The sequence below is a fragment of the Carcharhinus amblyrhynchos genome, chromosome 14, assembly GCF_965287045.1.
Source record: "Carcharhinus amblyrhynchos chromosome 14, sCarAmb.v2.hapA, whole genome shotgun sequence".
In the NCBI taxonomy this organism is placed as follows: Eukaryota; Metazoa; Chordata; class Chondrichthyes; order Carcharhiniformes; family Carcharhinidae; genus Carcharhinus; species Carcharhinus amblyrhynchos.
The window spans coordinates 69,338,987-69,357,844 of NC_137337.1; positions in this window are offsets into that span (position 1 = coordinate 69,338,987).

Genomic DNA, 18,858 nt, shown 5'->3' on the forward strand with positions numbered 1-18,858 from the left:
GGGCTGGATTTCGTCTTCCAGGCTGAAGTCCAGCTCATTTGTTGGAAAACCGGATGGAGGCTCACATTGTTTCAGTTGGGGAGGCTTGACTGAATTCAGTGCCTGTCATTGGATAGGCATTGGCAGACATTGTGGCGCTCAATAGAATCCCCATTTCCTAGTCCCTCGTGTGGGCACTGTGTCTTTCGAAGCTGGACCATCCTGGGAGGCCACTGGCAAACCCAACATGGTTTGTTGGGTGGTCTTCAGGTGACAGGGGAGACACATGCAAGTTTGGGAGATTCCCTGCGCCACCACTCAATGCTGATGAGCTTCAGGATAATGATGTTGTAGAGACTTGTTATTAGCCCACTCCCACCACTGACAGAATGGGGATCAGTTTTCCCAGGGGCTATACAGCCTCTCTAGTGACTATGCCAGCCCGTCCATCACCTAGTCCTCTCTGGTGTCTCCTTTAAATCCTCCTCAGTAAATCTGTGCTTTTCTATTTTGCTAAGAGTTTGGCCATTTCTTTGGTCAAAGTGAACCATAACACTTTTGCAGTTGTTTGAGTGGCCTTATTCTCAACAAGACTAGGACAGAAAATTGCACTTTGGACCTTTCGCAATGTCCTTTTTCTGTCAGACTTTCCACAAGGCTTTTTATTACAAGGAACAAAGAACAGTATTTTTGGGGAAAAAAATGGGTTTCCCATTGTCTGCACATGACGCCTGACTGGAAAGGTATAAATTTGAGCCGATATTGGGTTCCCTGATTTTGGCTGAAGTTCCACCCACAATGCAAGTTTGGGCAATTAATCTGAGTGCCATAAGGCTTTCTCCAGAGAGGTGAAGGATCTCACAGCACAAAGGTTCACTGCAGCCATACAATGGGACAGTGGTTAGTGGCAGACATTGAAATTTGAATTCAATAAAAAAATCTGGAATTAAAAGTCTAATGATGACTGTGATATTCGTGTACCTATGAAGAATGTTTTTCTTTTAATCATGATCTCTGCAGTTCTCACAGTCAGTACTATGCATGCTCACAGCCTTAGGTGATGTCACTGTTGGGACGAAGCAAAAAACTGGGCAAGTCAGGTGACTGGGATTCATTTTTAGTTTCTGTTTGGAGCTGCAGGTTTGAGTTTTTGGGTTTTAGAAGGGACAGCAAGCTAAAAGGAAGTGTTTTCCCTCTCTCCCTGTTGTTCTGGAAATTCTGCTGGTGAGCTGAAAACAACATCTTGTTTTCCTGAAGGATAAAATCCTGCTGTTGTTGGTGGCTGGACCAGAATCTCTCTGGTGTTTTGGGAAGCTGTGCGGTCATAACATTGTTCAGACTGAATCTACAGATCTGCAGACTTCAACCAAAGGACTCAATTTCCATGATCACGTGAGCAGTAGACTTTGCTGTATTGAACCTGCTTAAAAGGTTGTGTCTATGGCAAGGGTTTTGGTTTGATTGAAACACATTAGATATCTATGTTAAGGGTTATATATTTATAGTGGTTGTTATTTTCTTGTTTGCAATAGATAAAAGTTCTTGCTAATTTTCTTACTATACATGTCAACTATATTCTTAAATTAACTTTGTTTGATAAAAACTCCCTAGCGGGTCATTGGAATCATACCTGAAGTTGAACATATCATTGTTTATCCTAGTCAAATTCAAGATGCAAAATTTATGATTCAGGCTTGCTCCACAAAACACTTTGGAGTGTTTAACTTGAACCATAGCCATGAAACCTTTCTCGATTGTCTTAAAAGTCCATCTAGTTCACTGATGTCCTTTAGGAAAGGAAATCTGCTGTCCTTACCTGGTCTGGCCTGCATGCGACTCCAGATCCGCAATTTTGTGGTTGACTCTTAAATTTCACTGAAATGGCTGAGTGAGCAATTAGGGATGGGCAATAAATGCTGACTCTGTCAGTGGCTCCCATATCCCGTGCATGAGTTAAAAAACAATGTCATTCTTCAATGATTATCCAAGGTGAAATCTGGAAAATGGGCAATGTGACTTCTTAACTCTCCATCAGAAGAGATATATCAATCAAGAAATGATGAGGGGAGACAAGGGAATGGATATAGCTTTGTTGCTGATGTACTGGGATGACATGAAACTTCACTGCCATTCAGAACTAATGGAACATTCAGAATGCAATGAGCAACCAAAGGCATCAAGGGCCAGTACAGCAACTAACCTCATCACTAAACAAGTTTATATTAACAGCATGCACACAGAATTTCACAGATTTCATACAATCCTACAGTACAGAAGAGGGCCATTCAGCCCATCGAGTCGGCACTGACCACAATCCCACCCAGGCCTTATCCCCACAACCCCATAGCTAGTCCCCCCTGAGGGGCAATTTAGCACAGCCAATCCACCTAACCAGCACGTCGTTTGGACTGTGGGAGGAAACTGGAGCACCCGGAGGAAACCCACACAGACACGGGGAGAACATGCAGACTCCGCACAGACAGTGACCCAAGCCGGGAATCAAACCCGGGTCCCTAGTGCTGTGAGGCAGCAGTGCCAACCCACTGTGATGACGAATGGCACACCTCCAACATAATGAAACCTATAAAAGATACGGCACGTTGTAGTTGGGGGAGATAATGGGGTAGCGGTAATGTCATTGGATCACTAATCCAGGCTGATGTTTTAGGAACATGGGTTCAAATCCCACCACGGCAGTGGGCGCAATTTTAAAATTCAATTCATAAATTCTGAAATTATCATCAGCTGTTATAAAAAAACTCATCTGGTTCACTAATGTCCCTCATGGAAGGAAGCCTACCATCTCTACCCATGATCCTGAAATGACCTGTGAGACACTTGGTTCAAAGGTAAAGAAATGCGAATGATGCCCACATTCCCTGGAAGAAGAATGAATTAATTTCCAGCCAACTTCAATTAGTCTTGCTGAGGCAGTATAAGCAGACAACACACCGTGCATACCGCCTACTGAAATTATCTGTGGTATTTGAATAATAATTTTACAATCTGGCACCTGTATTTTGTATACTTGTCAGTAAATGATTCAGTTTCATTATCTAATTGATTCAACTTAATGAAAATTATAATCTCAAGTGGGTATTTGAGGTAAAGTATATCTGACAATGTCCTGTAATGCGGAAGGGCAATATGACAATATACTATATGCAACATCCCATATATTATGGGCAGCACGGTGGCACAGTGGTTAGCACTGCTGCCTCACAGCTCCAGGGACCCAGGTTCGATTCCGGCCTTGGGTCACTGTCTGTGTGGAGTCTGCGTATTCTCCCCGCGTCTGTGTGTGTTTCCTCCGGGTGCTCCAGTTTCCTCCCACAGTCCAAAGATGTGTGGGTTGATTGGCCATGGTAAATTGACCCTTAGTGTCAGGGGGATTAGCAGGATAAATGAGGGTCACAGGAATAGGGCATGGGTGGGATTGTGGCCGGTACAGACTCGATGGGTCGAATGGCCTCCTTCTGTACTGTAGGGATTCTCTATTTCCAAAAAATGGAAACACAAGAGTTGAGAATTAACTCTGAAGAGTCTAGAGTTAACTCACTATATGGCTGTTGATTCAGAAAGATAGCTTCTGAGCAGTGAGGAGGGCTTCAGGCCTTGTCACACTGACACAATGTGGCCTCAAAATTTCAGGTGTGGAGATTCCCATCTTAGGTTTGTGCCACACTTGGCGGCTTCCTGTAACAAGTGAGGAGTGTCTAAAAGCAATTTCTTCATTTTCAGCCAAGGGATCTGGAAGAGCCTCATTCATTCAACTGACTCCCTCCACACAGCTTGATACTACATTCAGTTGGGGACATACCAAATGAGATCACCCCAATTCTCAGGGCAGAACCACTTCAACTTGAGGCAATAGGCACTTCTGCATATCTCCATGGTTCCCCTGTGATCAATGACTCCATTCTTCTGTCTCCATAACCACCTCCCCTCTAAAGCCTAGCTAAAGCCTTTTGAAGATTGCTCCAGGCCTGCGTTTTCTAATGACCAACCAAGGCATGCTGTGTGAGTTAACTCTCTGGGCAAGCCTTTCCTATATCTCTGGCCCACCTACGTTATGGAGAGGGGCCAGTCAGGAAATTGGCGTGGGCCAGTCTGGGTGAAAGTAAACCTGCAAACAAGGTCAGTTCTAGTTTTGACATAAGAATCAGAGAATCTACAGTGCAGAAGGAGGCCATTCTGCCCTTCGAGCCAGGACTAACCACAAAGTGAGGTAAATCTGAGGTAAGTTGAGGTAAATCTCTGACTGGAGGACTAACTTGCTTGCAAACATATGACAACGTTCCCATGTTTCCAAATCACACCATGCAAATCCAGTGAAAGGGTACACAGTGATAGGTTATTTCCACTGCTTGTTGGACTGGAAATAGTCAGAGAATCATTACAGTGTCAAAGGAGGCCATTCATTCCATTGAGCCTATACTGACAACAATCTCACCCAGGCCCTATCCCCGTAACCCCACCTATTTACCCTGCTAATCCCCCTGACACTACAGGACAATTTTAGTATGGCCAATCCACCTAAGCTGCACATCTTTGGACTACGGGGGAGACCCATGCAGATATGGGGAGAACATGCTGACTCCACACAGACAGGGACCCAGGTCCCTGGGTTCAAGGTGAGAGGGGGTAAGTTTAAGGGGGAATTTTTCACACAGAGAGTGGCGGGTGCCTGGAATGCACTGCCAGGTCCCTGGTGCTGTGAGGCAGCAGTGCTAGTCACTGTGCCGCCACTGACTCACGATCACCAAAAGAATATGGGAGAAGGTTGACTCTTATTGCACAAAGGTAGTTATTAGAACTCGATGTGTATCACCACAAGTGAGCAAGGGTGGAATAGAATTCAAAACGCAATTAGAGTCATAGAGTCAGAGAGGTTTACAGCATCAAAACAGGCCCTTCGGCCCAACTTGTCCATGCCACCCTTTTTTTAACCACTAAGCTAGTTCCAATTGTCTGCATTTGACCCACATCCTTCGATATCCATCTTACCCATGTAACTGTCTAAACGCTTTTTAAAAGGCAAAATTGTACCCGCCCCTACTACTGCCTCTGGCAGCTTGTTCCAGACACTCACCATCCTCCGTGCGAAAAAAATTGTCCTCTGGACTCTTTTGTATCTCTCCCCTCTTAATCCTATGCCCTCTAGTTTTAGACTCCCCTACCTTTGGGAAAAGATGTTGACTGTCTAGTTGATCTGTGCCTCTCATTATTTTATAGACCTCTATAAGATCACTCCTTGGCCTCCAGAGAAAAAAAGTCCCGGTCTATCCAGCCTCTCCTTGTAACTCAAACTATCAAGTCCTGGTAGCATCCTAGTAAAAGTGCTAGTAAATTGTGGAATCATAAACTTTACTTCACGCTGATAATGACACATGCTTCATGCGGGGAGGCTGAGTACAGAAAATAACTCGCTTCCTCTTGTGCCTTCCACCATGCGTGAAACCTGCAGTTAAACCTTCAGTGGGAACTGTGTAATTTGCCGACTGTGCCAGAAGCAAGTTTCCTTCTGCCATGGCTCTGGGGCGAGTGCAAAGAAGCTTCACCGGGAAGTTGCCTAGTCTCGAGGGCGCTGGCTAAGAGGAGAGGCTGAATAAAGCAAGACGGAGGCTGAGGGGAGACCAGATAGAGGTCTACAAAATTATGAGAGGCAGAGACAGGGTGGATAGTCAGAGGCTTTTCCCAGGGCGGAAGTGTCAATTACAAAGGGGCACAGGTTCAAGGTGAGAGGGGGTAAGTTTAAGGGAGATGAGCGGGGGGGAAGTTTTTCCACGTGGAGGGTGGTGGGTGCCTGGAATGCGCTGCCGGAGGAGGTGGTGGGAGCAGGCACATGAGCAACATTTAAGAAACATCTGGACGGTACATGAATAGGGAGGGAGCAGAGGGATATGGTCCAAGTAAGGGCAGAAAGTATTTTTTAGTTTAGTTAGGGCGTCATGATTGGCATGGGCTTGGAGGGTGGTAGGGTCTGTACCTTTTCTTTGTTCATTGTTCTCTTTGTACGACTAAAGGTTGATGACTACAGACAAAACGGTGGCTCACAAAAGGATTTTCAACGTAATGCTAAGGAGAACTTGCATCGTTACATCCAAGGCTGATCTGGTGACCGACAGTCCTGAGAAGAAATCCTTGACACCATTCTCGGGTATTCATAAAGATATCGATGAACGTTAGCATTCATTCCGGGGACTTTATAACGGTCTTTAATAAGAATGTAATGTTGACTGTACTCAATTCTATTGAAATGTAAATCCTGGCTAGGAGCATTTCCATGACGATCTGACTGTATGTGCCCAGGAAGCTTTCTGCACTTTGCATAAGCTGTGTAATGTTTAGCAATTGAGGGAGATGTAGAGAAATGTGTGGGAGGCCCAGGCTTAGCTAGAGTTGGCCATTACAACATGCAAATAATTCCTTAATTAGATTATGATTATTCATGAAAAGTACTTTATTCCAGTGGGCGGACAAGTCAAGCACCATAATTCAGTAGAAAGTGAAACGGAAGAGGTTGTTTCATTGAGAAAGAAACCCCCTAAAAATTGCAAGTGCTGGAAATCTCAAACTAAAACAGGAAATGCTGGAAATAATACACATTGACCAAAAAAGTCCAGCCCTTAACATTAGCTCCCACTTCTTTATAATATGACTCCTCATAATACTGGAAAGACAGAGGCTGAGGTGGGGGGGGGGAGACCGGATAGAGGTCTACAAACCTATGAGAAGCATAGACAGGATGGAGAGTCAGAGGTTTTTCCCTCTGGAAAGGTCAACTACAAGAGTTTAAGGTGAGAGGGGAAGAGTTCAGAGAAGATGTGTGGGCAAGTTTTTCACACAGAGGATGGTGGCAACCTGGAACGCGCTGCCAGTGCAGGTGGTAGAAGCAGAGGCCAACCCAACTCGGGCATCTACGAGAAACCTAGCTGCATTTCTCAGGGGCCAGGCAACTAACTACTGACCTTCAGGGCTGCCGTCACTTAAAAGGAGTGTTGTCTACCCATCCTCCCAAAGCTGCAGGGTCAATGGAACGGCGACAGCTCAGATGGCTCAGCTGGCTCCCCCCCCACCTCCCAGAGAGGTATCCACCGCGTCTAAAAGAAAAAGTCACTGGGCCATTCTCCCAACATTGTGGGGAGGGCGGGGGGGATGTTGGGCTGTTAGGCTAGTTAGCCAGTTAGGCTAGTAATAGACAGTAAAATCTTTGAGTATTTTTAAGGCAGAGCTAAATATTTGCTCGAGTAACAAGAGGGTGAAAGGTTATGGTAGGTAGACAGGATTGTGGGATTGAGGTTACAATCAGATCTGCCATGCTCTTATTTAATGGCGGAGCAGGCTCGATGGGCCAAATAGCCTACTCCTGCTCCTAAACATACATCCATCCGTTCATAGCAGGTGAGTTACTCTCTGCAGAATTCACAGCCTCTGACTTGTTCTTTCAGCCATGATGTGGATGTGCCGGCGTTGGACTGGGGTAAACACAGTAAAAAGTCTGACAACACCAGGTTTTAGTCCAACTGATTAATTTGATAGTAAACTCACTAGCTTTCAAGGGGTTTCCCTCTTCTTCAGGTGAATGGAGAGTTCTGGTCTCAGACAGAGCATATAAAGCACAGACAGTCTACAGATTACTGATTAGAATGCGAATCTTTACACCTAACCTGCTGTTCAAGTCCTAAAGTGGCCGACAATGTGAGTGGTAGGAGCACTGATCACAGTTTAAAGAGATGTGTGTTGTCTTCAGACAGCACAGTAAGTGAGGTTTTGCAAACCCAGGCAAGTCACGGGGGTTACAGACAGTGCGACATGAACCCAAGATCCCTGTTCAGACCGTCCTCATGTGTGCGGAACTTGGCTATCAGTCACTATCAAATAAAGTTTACTATCTACTATCAAATAGAGTTTACTATCAAATAAATCAGTTGGACTAAAACCTGGTGTTGTCAGACTTTTTACATTGTTCTTTTAGCCACAGTATTTATAGGGCTGGAGCAGTTCAGTTTCTGGTCAATAGTAACCCTCAGTGGGGGATTCAGCAGGGCTAATTTATAAAATTTATTTGTTAGTGTCACAAGTAGCTTCACAATAACACTGCAATGAAGTTATCGCGAAAATCCCCTAGTTGCCACACTCCGGCACCTCTTTGGGTACACTGAGGGAGAGTTTAGCACGGCCAATGCACTTAACCAGCACGTATGGCTAAGGTCTTGAATAACTTTTTTGCTTCTGTCTTCACGGAGGAGGACGTGAATAATTTGCCGGGTGTTAGCGATGGAAAGGTGGTAGGACTGGAGGGTCTTAATGACATTACTGTTACTAGAGAGGTGGTGCGCAACAGACTGGAGGGGCTGATTGTGGACAAGTCCCCAGGACCGGATGGAATGCATCCGAGGGTTCTGAAAGAAATGGCGGAGGTGATAGTGGATGCCTTGGTGGTTATTTTCCAGACGTCGCTGGATTCCGGGGAAGTGCCGGAGGATTGGAAAACGGCTAATGTTACGCCGTTGTTTAAGAAGGGTGCCAGGCAAAAGGCGGGGAATTACAGGCCGGTTAGTTTAACGTCTGTGGTAGGTAAAATGTTAGAATCCGTCATTAAGGAGGAAATTGCGAGGCATCTTGAAGGGAATTGCTTGATAGGGGAGACGCAACACGGTTTCATTAAAGGGAAGTCGTGTCTGACAAATTTACTGGAGTTCTATGAGGATGTGTCTAGGGCGGTGGATAGAGGAGAGCCGGTGGATGTGGTCTTTCTGGATTTTCAGAAGGCGTTTGATAAGGTACCTCACAAGAGGTTACTGCAGAAGGTCAGAGGACATGGAGTTGGGGGTAGGGTGTTAGCGTGGATAGAGGATTGGTTGTCAAATAGGAGGCAGAGAGTGGGGGTCAATGGGTGCTATTCAGATTGGCGGTTGGTGACTAGTGGGGTGCCCCAGGGGTCGGTGCTGGGGCCTCAGCTATTTACCATTTATATAGATGATCTGGAGGAGGGAACCGAGTGTAGGGTGTCGAAATTTGCTGATGACACCAAGATTGGGGGAAAGGCAAATTGTGCGGAGGGTGTGGAGAGTCTGCAGAAGGATCTAGATAGGCTGGGCGAATGGGCCAGGAAATGGCAAATGGAATTTAATGTTGGCAAGTGTGAGGTGGTCCACTTTGGTAGGAAGAATGGTAGGAAGGACTATTACTTACGTGGCGAAAAACTGCAGCAGGCGACGGTGCAGAGGGACCTCGGGGTCCTTGTGCATGAGTCGCAAAAACCCAGCCTGCAGGTGCAGCAGGTGGTCAGGAAGGCGAATGGGATGCTGGCCTTCATAGCGAGGGGGATTGAATATAAAAGTAGGGAGGTCTTGCTGCAGCTGTATAGGGCACTGGTGAGGCCGCAGCTGGAGTACTGTGTGCAGTTTTGGGCGCCGCACCTGCGCAAGGATATTTTGGCCTTGGAGGGAGTGCAGAGGAGGTTTACTAGGCTGATACCGGAGTTGAGGGGGTTGAGCTATGAGGAGAGGCTGAATAAACTAGGCTTGTACTCGTTAGAGTTTAGAAGAATGAGGGGAGATCTCATTGAGACGTATAAGATGATGAATGGGATGGATAGGATAGAGGTGGAAAGACTCTTCCCGCTCAAAAAAGACAGTAGGACTAGGGGGCACAGCCTCAAGATAAAGGGGGGGCGGTTCAGAACGGAGTTGAGGAGGAACTTCTTCACTCAAAGGGTGGTGAATCTCTGGAATTCTCTGCCCGTTGAAGTGGTGGAGGCTGCCTCGCTAAATATTTTTAAGAAGCGGGTTGATGGGTTTTTGATAAGAGAGGGGATTAAGGGTTATGGGGAGAGGGCGGGAAAGTGGAACTGAGCCACGACAGATCAGCCATGATCTTATTGAATGGCGGGGCAGGCTCGAAGGGCCAGATGGCCTACTCCTGCTCCTATTTCTTATGTTCTTATGTTCTTATGTCTTTCGGGCTATGGAAGGAAACCAGAGCACCCAGAGGAAACCCATGCAGACACGGGGAGTATGTGCAGACCCCGTACAGACAGTGACCCGAGCTGGGAATCGAACCTGGGTCCCTGGTGCTGCGAGGCAGCAGTGCTAACCACTGTGCTACCCAGCATTGGGTAATGCTGTTGAATAAGGGAGATGGCTAGCTCAAGGAGAGGTGAGTGTCTTTAGTTTCCACTGATAATTCTGAACCCACTGTCTTGGGTTCAATCTTACTCTTTACAACTCAGTGTCACCTTTTTTCTTGATTTAATCTTCCAGCCCATTGGCCTCTTCTGCAAAAATATGGCTACTTCTACCTCTCCGGCATCATGTGTCACAGCCCCTTCCTCTGTACATCTTCTATCAAAGCCCTCACCCACCTCCTCATCATCCCCAAGTATGAGTATTCCTAATTAAGCTCCCAAATTATACCCTCTATAGACATCAAAATATGAACATAATCCCAGCTACTATCAACACGAGACAAATCAGTTTCCAGAATGAAACTTTGCTTGACAGATCCTGGGTGGGATTTTCCAGCTGGCCTTGTCCCAAGATTGAAAAATCTTGTTGAGGTTCATGTACCTTTCCATGTCCATTCCCCTTCTTGCCCACTACCATCCCGTGGTGGGCGCGATGGGAAAATTCTGCCCCCAACTCTATTTTTAGAAATCACAGAGGGGAGTTACTGAACAAACTCACAGGAGTCTGCTGATGAGCTTTGAATACAAAGAATAAAATTGGTATTAAAACAAGGAAAGTGAACTATATGACACCATGTCAGAAAGATTCCAACACAAAGACAAGAGGATGATTCAAATTCACACTATTCCTTTACCCTAGCGATATCTTTACAGATACATGAACCAGTGAAGAATTACCACTGAAAGAGCACCCTGTTGAAGCTTTTCACTTTGGATTCATCAGGACACTTTATAAAACTACCAAAATAAGGGGAAAACAATTGACACTGTATGAGAAGAGAATACTGATTGGTTGGCAAGTGGATTCTGATAGGTAAAAGTGTTGCCATGGAAAATGCACCAGTTGGTGGTGACTGCCAAATAACTACCAAGCATTGTTTGAATATTAAATTATTAAACTGATTTGTCAAGGCATTGTCCTGGGGAATAAATCAGTGTTTAGCTGTCAGCAATGCCCACATCTCATGAATGACTAAAAATTCATTTTTAAATTCTGGCTTTAGACACATAATTATTGGATTAAGATCTTGTGACATGGAGACAACTTCAATAATTGAACCAATGTTAGTTCTTGAACAACACCTGCAATAAACCACATGCAAAGTTTGATGGCACTGGTGAAACTGACCAATTCAGGAGACTGTTAATATTAAATGCAGCGAGAATACACTTATCAGAATGAGAACAAGCAGGAAAAACTGAAGCAACATCAAAGAAGCAAGACATTCAACATGTCAAGTTTATTTATTAGTGTCACAAGTAGGCCTTCATTAACACTGCATTGACATTACTGTGAAAATTCCCCAATCATCACACTCTGGCGTCTGTTCGAGTACACAGTGGGAGAATTTAACATGGCCAATGCTCCTAACCAGCGCTTCTCTTGGACGGTGGGAGAAAACCAGAGCACCCAGACAAAACCCATGCAAAAACAGGGAGAATGTGCAGGCTCCACACAGACAGTAACCCCAAACGCAAATTGTACCCGGGTCCCTGGCACTATAAAGCAGTGAGAAGCAGAGAATGGGAAGGATGGAGAAGGAGGCAGCGAGCAGGAAAGTCAGGGCTCAATGGACCTTTGCATGGTCCGCTCCAACCTGCCCACAATGGTTCGCGAGGCGGGCGGCACAGGAAAGTTCTGGCCCTAATTCTATTTTTGGAAACCATGGAGAAAAGTTACTGAACAAACTCACAGGGGTCTGCTGATTGAATACAAATGAGTAAAATTGTTCTGGAAACAAGCGAAGTGAACAGTATTACACCACCAGATACAAAAGTAGGAAAGATTCCAATACAAAGACAAGAGGATGATTCAAATTCACGCTATTCCTTTACCCAGCAATATCTTTATAGACGCATGAACCAGTCTGACGTTGCTTCAGTTTTCCCTACTGATATGTGTATTCTGGCTGCATTTAATATTAACACTCTCCTGAATCGGTTAGTTTCGCCAGTGCCGTCAAACTTTACTTTATATGTGGTTTCTTGCAGGTGTTGTTCAAGAACTAACATTGGTTCAATTATTGAAGTTGTCTCCCTGTCACGAGATCTTAGTCCAATAATTATGTGTCTAAAGCCAGAATTTAAAATAAATTTTCATCATTCATGGGATGTGGGCATCTCTGACAGCTAAACACTGATTTATTCCCTAGGACAATGCCTTGATAAATAATATTTTCATTTAATTTTCAGACAATGCTAGGAAGTTGTCTGTCAGTCACCATCAACTGGTGCATTTTCCATGGCAATTACCACTAGCATTGCTAAAAAAGAGCCATATTGAAGCTTTTCACTTTGGATTAATCAGGACACTTTATAAAAATACCGACATAAGGGGAAAACAACAATTTATACTGTACGAGAAGCAGAGAGTGGGAAGGATGGAGGAGGAGGCAGCGAGCAGGAAAGTCAGGAGTCAATGGACCTTTGATGATTGGTTGGCAAGTGGAGTCTGATTGGTAAAAGTGTTGCCATGGAGAATGGTTGACTGTGGGAGGAAACCTAGGCAGAAACGAGGAGAGCATGCAGACCCCACACAGACAGTGACCCAAGCTGGGAATCGAACCAGGGCCCCCGACACTGTGAGGCAACAGCGCTAACCACTGTGCCACTGCGCCGCCCACAATCGGCCTTGTCCCTGGGAGGAAGTATTAATTTCCCCGATTAATTTCAGCAGCAGCGCATTAAAGGATTCAAATTCAACGAGGAGAGGAGCAAATGGTTGTCAAGAAGAAAAGCCAAATGATAAATGACCCCTGGGTATGTCAGTTTATCACCTTTGTACAAAGCAGTAATGTTCATTGGCAGGAGATTATATCACATCAGCATAATTTATGAGTTTGACAGTTTAACACTGATACTAATAGTTCCCAAGATTACATATTGCGTTTATGTTGCTAGCAGAGAAATCATTTGATAATGACTTACCAGACTAGCCCATGGTGACACCCGGTTCAGCTTCACTCATTTTCTCCTTCCTTCCAAGATTACGGTAAGTTTCCTGTTGGCAGGGAGCCGTGTCCAAAAGGAGGAAGTCATCGCTGTGAACAGCCTACAAATGTTGTCCTATCAGGTGTGCGGTGCACAGCATTCCTCAGCATGCACTGTTGGCCCAGTGACATGAGCGTGCGTTTGTACGGTCGACGCAGCTGGTGTCAAAGCTGCAGGCGTCAGTCTTTTGTTGAAGTTGTTGCTTCGTGTTTGCAATCTGCTGCTTTTTGGGCATTTGCAAGAGAAAAACAACACTTTCGCGCACTGACTGCTGTGCCCGTTTGCTGCCATTCCAGTCGACTGCCTTCTCCGACCTCTTCCAGCTCCCAGGATTCGATCCCAGGCCCAACTAAATTCCCAGCTCTTAAGTGGGACTGCTCGCCTTTCCCTCTTCTGTTTCCCCTCGCCGGGAGTGGGGGGGGTATCCATAACCTAAACCACAGGGCCACAGTTTCAAAATAAGGGGGTCTTCCATTTAAGATGGAGGTCAGGAGAAATTTCTCCTCTCAGAGGGCATTAGTGTTTGGAACTGTGTTTGACAGCGAGCGGTAGAGGCTGGGCCATTCTCAGGGTTGTTAAGGTTGAGCTAGACAGGTACTTGGTTGACAAGGGAACTGAACGTTATGGGGGAATCGGCAGAAGGTGAAATTGAGAGCACAATTGAGAAAACAGGGCAACACGGTGGCACAGTGGTTAGCACTGCTGCCTCGCAGCACCAGGGATCTGGGTTCGATTCCCGGCTTGGGTTGCTGTATGAATGGAGTTTGCACATTCTCCCCGTGTCTGCGTGGGTTTCCTCCAGGTGCTCCGGTTTCCTCCAACAATCTGAAAGACGTGCTGGTTAGGTGAATTGACCCAAATAGATGCTGGAGTGTGGCGATTAGGGGACTTCCACTTCATTGCAGTGTTAATGTAAGCCTTACTTGTGACTAATCAATAAACTTTACTTTTTACTTTACAATTGGATCTGCCATGAACTTATTGAATGACGAAGAATGCCTGATGGGCTGAATGGACTACTCCTACTCCTAATTTTTACGTTATTACGTTCGCCGTGTATACTTTTTGTTAGTGAATAGAATAGAAAGCCCACAATGCAGAAGGAGACCATTCAGCCCATCAAGCCTGCACCGACAACAGTCCCACCCAGGCCCTATCCTCATAACCCTATGGTACTTATCCTGTTAATCCCCCTGACATTAAGGGGCAATTTAATGTAATTCAACCTAATATAGCAATCAACCTAACCCGAGCATCTTTGGACTGTGGGCGGAAACCGTTGGCCACATTGTCACATGACCCTGTCAATCAACCTAATCCAAAACTCATATTCCATTCCCTTAACAATAAACACCAGGGGACCTATTTTTTTGTAAACAAGAGCCTATTAGCCCTCTGCTAACTAAACACCACGGGGGTGATTTTACCACCTTCATTCTAAGTGCTGAATCTGGGTGTGATTCAGATCCAACTCGGAAACCTGCTCTCAAGCGCCCCCATACACACTCAGCCTGAAAATAAAACTGCGACTCTGAATCACGCTGTGAGCGGGGCTTATCGTGCCCGAAACGCTGCAGCTCCAATCGGAGCTTTGAACTGCACGTGTGCAGTAAAAGAAAATTTGAAAAACGCACCCCTGTCACATCGCTCCCAGGCCACAAAAAGGAGATGAAGCAGCCCGGGACCGATAGCCCCCATAAAAAGCGAATAAAGCGGCCTGGGAGCAATGACCCCCACAGATAATGCCTCACCCTCATGACATAACTGTCCCCCTTATCCACCCACTCCCCGCCACCCAGACTGATCGCGACCCCCTTTCCCCCTATCAATTGTCTACAGAGTGGCAGCAGACCCCCCCCCCCCCCAGAGAACCATCTGACCTGTCTCCTTCTCCCTCCCACCAGAGAACGATCTGGCCTCTCTCCTCCCTCCCCACCACAGAATGGTGTGGCCTCTCTCCTCCCTCCCCACCACAGAATGGTGTGGCCTCTCTCCTCCCCCCCCCCACCACAGAATGGTGTGGCCTCCCTCCTTCCTCCTTCCTCCCCCACCAGAGAATGGTCTGACCCACCTCCGCCCCCTCCATTCATCCAGGCCCTCTCCCTCACCCCATACCCGTAACCTCACATACTTATCCCCTTCATCCACTGACCCTCCACATCTTAGGACACTAAGGGGCAAGTTATCTTGGCCAATCCACCGAGCCTGCACATCTTAACCCCCACAGCACAAACAAACAGTCACCTAACAGGAGGATAGATTGCCAATGTTGGAATATAACCGGTGACAACTTTGATTGGATGTAATGTGACCAATGGGAATAAGATGTAAGGGTCAGCTGACCCAGTAAACCATGGAACCAATCACAGAGTGATGTAATAGTCAGCTGACCAGCTGATTCACTATAAATAAGGAACTACGTAGCAGTGTGGGGAGCTTGGAGTGGTTCAGGGTGTGGTTCCAAGTTCAGAGTAATGATATTTCTTTATTAAACCCTTTCTTTGATTTGTAAGTTGGAGTTAGCTTTGTTGTATTTTCATTAGCTGAATTTTGAAGAAATCCTTCTGAAGAAACAATCAAACCTAAAGTTGGGTCCAGAAGTTGGAGGGATCAGTGACTGAAGGGCATAGATTTAAAGAAAGGGATGTGAATGTTAGAACCCATCCAGGGGTGATGGGAGTCTAGAACTCACTGCCTGAAAGAGTGATGGAGGCAGAGAACCTTATAACATTTAAGAAGTATTAAGATGTGCATTGTGATGCCAAGACATATAGGGCTGTGGGCCAAGTGCTGGAAAATGTGACTAGAACAGTTGATTACTTTTTAAATATTGAAGATTTTATATATTTTGTAAAGCAAACAAATGCAGATACAGATCCACACAGTGCGTGTGTATATATTCCAATGTGACTGGACACAGGGCTCCTTGTGGCCAGGGGAAAAGCCCCTGGTACCCACCCTGCCCTAGTCCTGCTTAATTGCACAGGTCAAGGGGCCACACGGTGAAGCCTTCCATTGTTTGCTGGAGCTGAGAGAGAGAGACAGAGCTAAGATTTTACCTGTTAAAAACCTGTTTAAAATAAGTTTAAAGCACTTTACTGTTTGTAGAACTGTTTAAAGCATTTATTTATTGTATTTACTGCTTTAAGAATTCTGAGGGTGTGGTGAAAAGGCATTTGTGGACCAGCCTGCTTTAAATCAGCGCCAGGTTTAAAAGGAGGCCTGGTGTAGACAGCGGGCAGTGTCTGAGCGGGCAGCGGAGTGAGGGGGAAGCAGAGTGAGTTAATAGGGCTTAATATCAAAAAGGGCTTGAGGGAAAAAAGGCCAGGTGAGTTTGTTTGAAAAAAAACAAGGAAAAAAAAATTTTTTTCAAAACTACTACAGCAAGAAACAAGGAAAAAAAATTTTTTCCCATAAAAAATTAGTGAATAATGGAGGGGCATGTGATGTGTGGTTTGTGTATGATGTGGGAACTGGCAGACCCCAGGGTCCTTCCCAGTGACCATGTCTGCAGTAAGTGCAGGTTGCTGGAGGAGCTCCAGCTCAAGGTGGATGAGCTGGCCTCTGAGCTACAGACACTGAGGCTCATCAGGGGGAGAGAGGGTGCCCCTAGACTGGCTAAATCTAAGGGTCAGGGACAAAAGGGGGCTGCTGGGAGGAGGAGGAAGGGGGGTGAGGAGCGGAGGCCTCAGCCTCTTAATCTGCATAACAGGTTTGAGGTTCTTGCTTCCAGTCTGGAAGAGGACGAGGCAGGTGAGGTTGGTGAGCAAACTGCACACGGTACAGTGATGCAGCAGGACATAGGCAAAGAGAAGGGGAAAAGGAACGTAGTAGTGATTGGAGATAGTGGGGTGAAGAGTATTGACACTGTCCTTTGTCACAATGACAAAGTGCACAGAAGGGTGTGTTGTCTGCCTGGTGCTCGGGTACAGGATGTCGCAGCTGGGCTGCAGAGGAACCTGGAGTGGGAGGGTGAGAACCCGGTCGTTGTAGTACATGTGGGTGCCGGCGACGTAGGCAAAGTGCGGACTGAGGATCTGCGGAGGGAGTATGAGAAGCTGGGAATGGAATTAAAAAGTAGAACCGACAAGGTGGTCGTCTCTGGGCTACTGCCTGAACTGAGTGCAGACGGGCGTAGGGTTGACAGGATAAAGGAAGTGAATGGGTGGCTCAGGGATTGGTGTGGGAGGAATGGGTTCGAATTTATGGGGCATTGGCACCAGTATTGAGGTAGGTGGGACTTGTTCGGGCGGGATGGGGTTGGTCTGAATCGTGCTGGGACCAGAGTGTTGGCGAATCGAGTAAAGAGGACTGTAGACAGGGCTTTAAACTAATTAGGGGGGGGGAGGGTGCGAGGGTAGGTGACGCTACGAGGTCTAAAGTTAAGGATAGGGTACAGGTAAGGGAAGAGGCCGAGGATGTCCCAATTGGTGGCGTTACGGCAAATAGGGTCCAGGTGAAGGCTGGGATGAAAGCGCTTTATCTGAATGCACGAAGCATTCGGAATAAAGTGGATGAGCTGGTGGCGCAGATCGACACAAATGGATACGATCTGGTGGCCATTACAGAGACGTGGCTGCAAGGTGACAGGGACTGGGAGATGAATGTACAGGGCTATCAAGTGTTTAGGAAGGATAGGCAGGAGGAAAGAGGGGGTGGCGTAGCTCTGCTGATTAAGGATAGTATCAAGGTGGTAGCAAGGGATGATATCGGAGCCAAAAAGCAGAACGTGGAATCGTTGTGGGTGGAGATTAGGAACAGCAAAGGGAGGAAGACGCTGGTGGGTGTTGTCTATAGGCCCCCGAATAATGATCTGGAGGTGGGGCGGGCTGTTAACACGCAAATAAGTGCGGCGTGCAGGAATGGGACGGCAGTAGTTATGGGAGATTTCAATCTGCATATTGATTGGTCGACCCATGTTGGACGAGGTGGGCTCGAGGAGGAGTTCTTGGAATGCTGCCGGGATAATTTCCTTGAACAGTGTGTGTTGGAGCCGACGAGGGAGCAAGCTATCTTGGATCTGGTGCTATGTAATGAGGCGGGTAGAATTAGGGACCTTGCGGTGAAGGATCCTCTTGGAGAGAGTGATCATTGTATGGTGGAGTTTCTGGTGCAGATGGAGGACGAGAAAGTGGGTTCCCGGACACGCGTCCTTTGTTTGAATAGAGGGGAGTATGGTAGGATGAGAGAAGAATTGGCGAATGTGGACTGGGGGAATGTGTTGGAAGGTAGGTCTGCTGAGGAGCAGTGGAGGATCTTTAAGGAGATCTTTCTTGGTGCTCAGCAGAAATTTATTCCGATGGTTAAAAAGGACAGTAGGAAGAGAGGTAATAAGCCGTGGATAACGAAGGAGGTGAAGGAAAGTGTTAAATTAAAAGCGGAGGAATTTAGAGTAGCTAAGAGCAGTGGGCGAGAAGAGGATTGGGAAAGGTTTAAATGTCAACAAAGATTGACAAAGAAGTTGATAAAGAAGGGTAGGAGAAGCTATGAGGCTGGGCTAGCACTTAATATAAAAAAGGATAGCAAGAGTTTTTATAAATATATAAAAAGGAAGAGGCTGGCTAGGGTGAACGTTGGTCCTTTAGAGGATGAGAAAGGGGAGCTAGTGGTAGGGGATGGGGATATGGCGAAGGTCTTGAATAACTTTTTTGTTTCTGTCTTCACGGAGGAGGACGTGAATAATTTGCCGGGTGTTA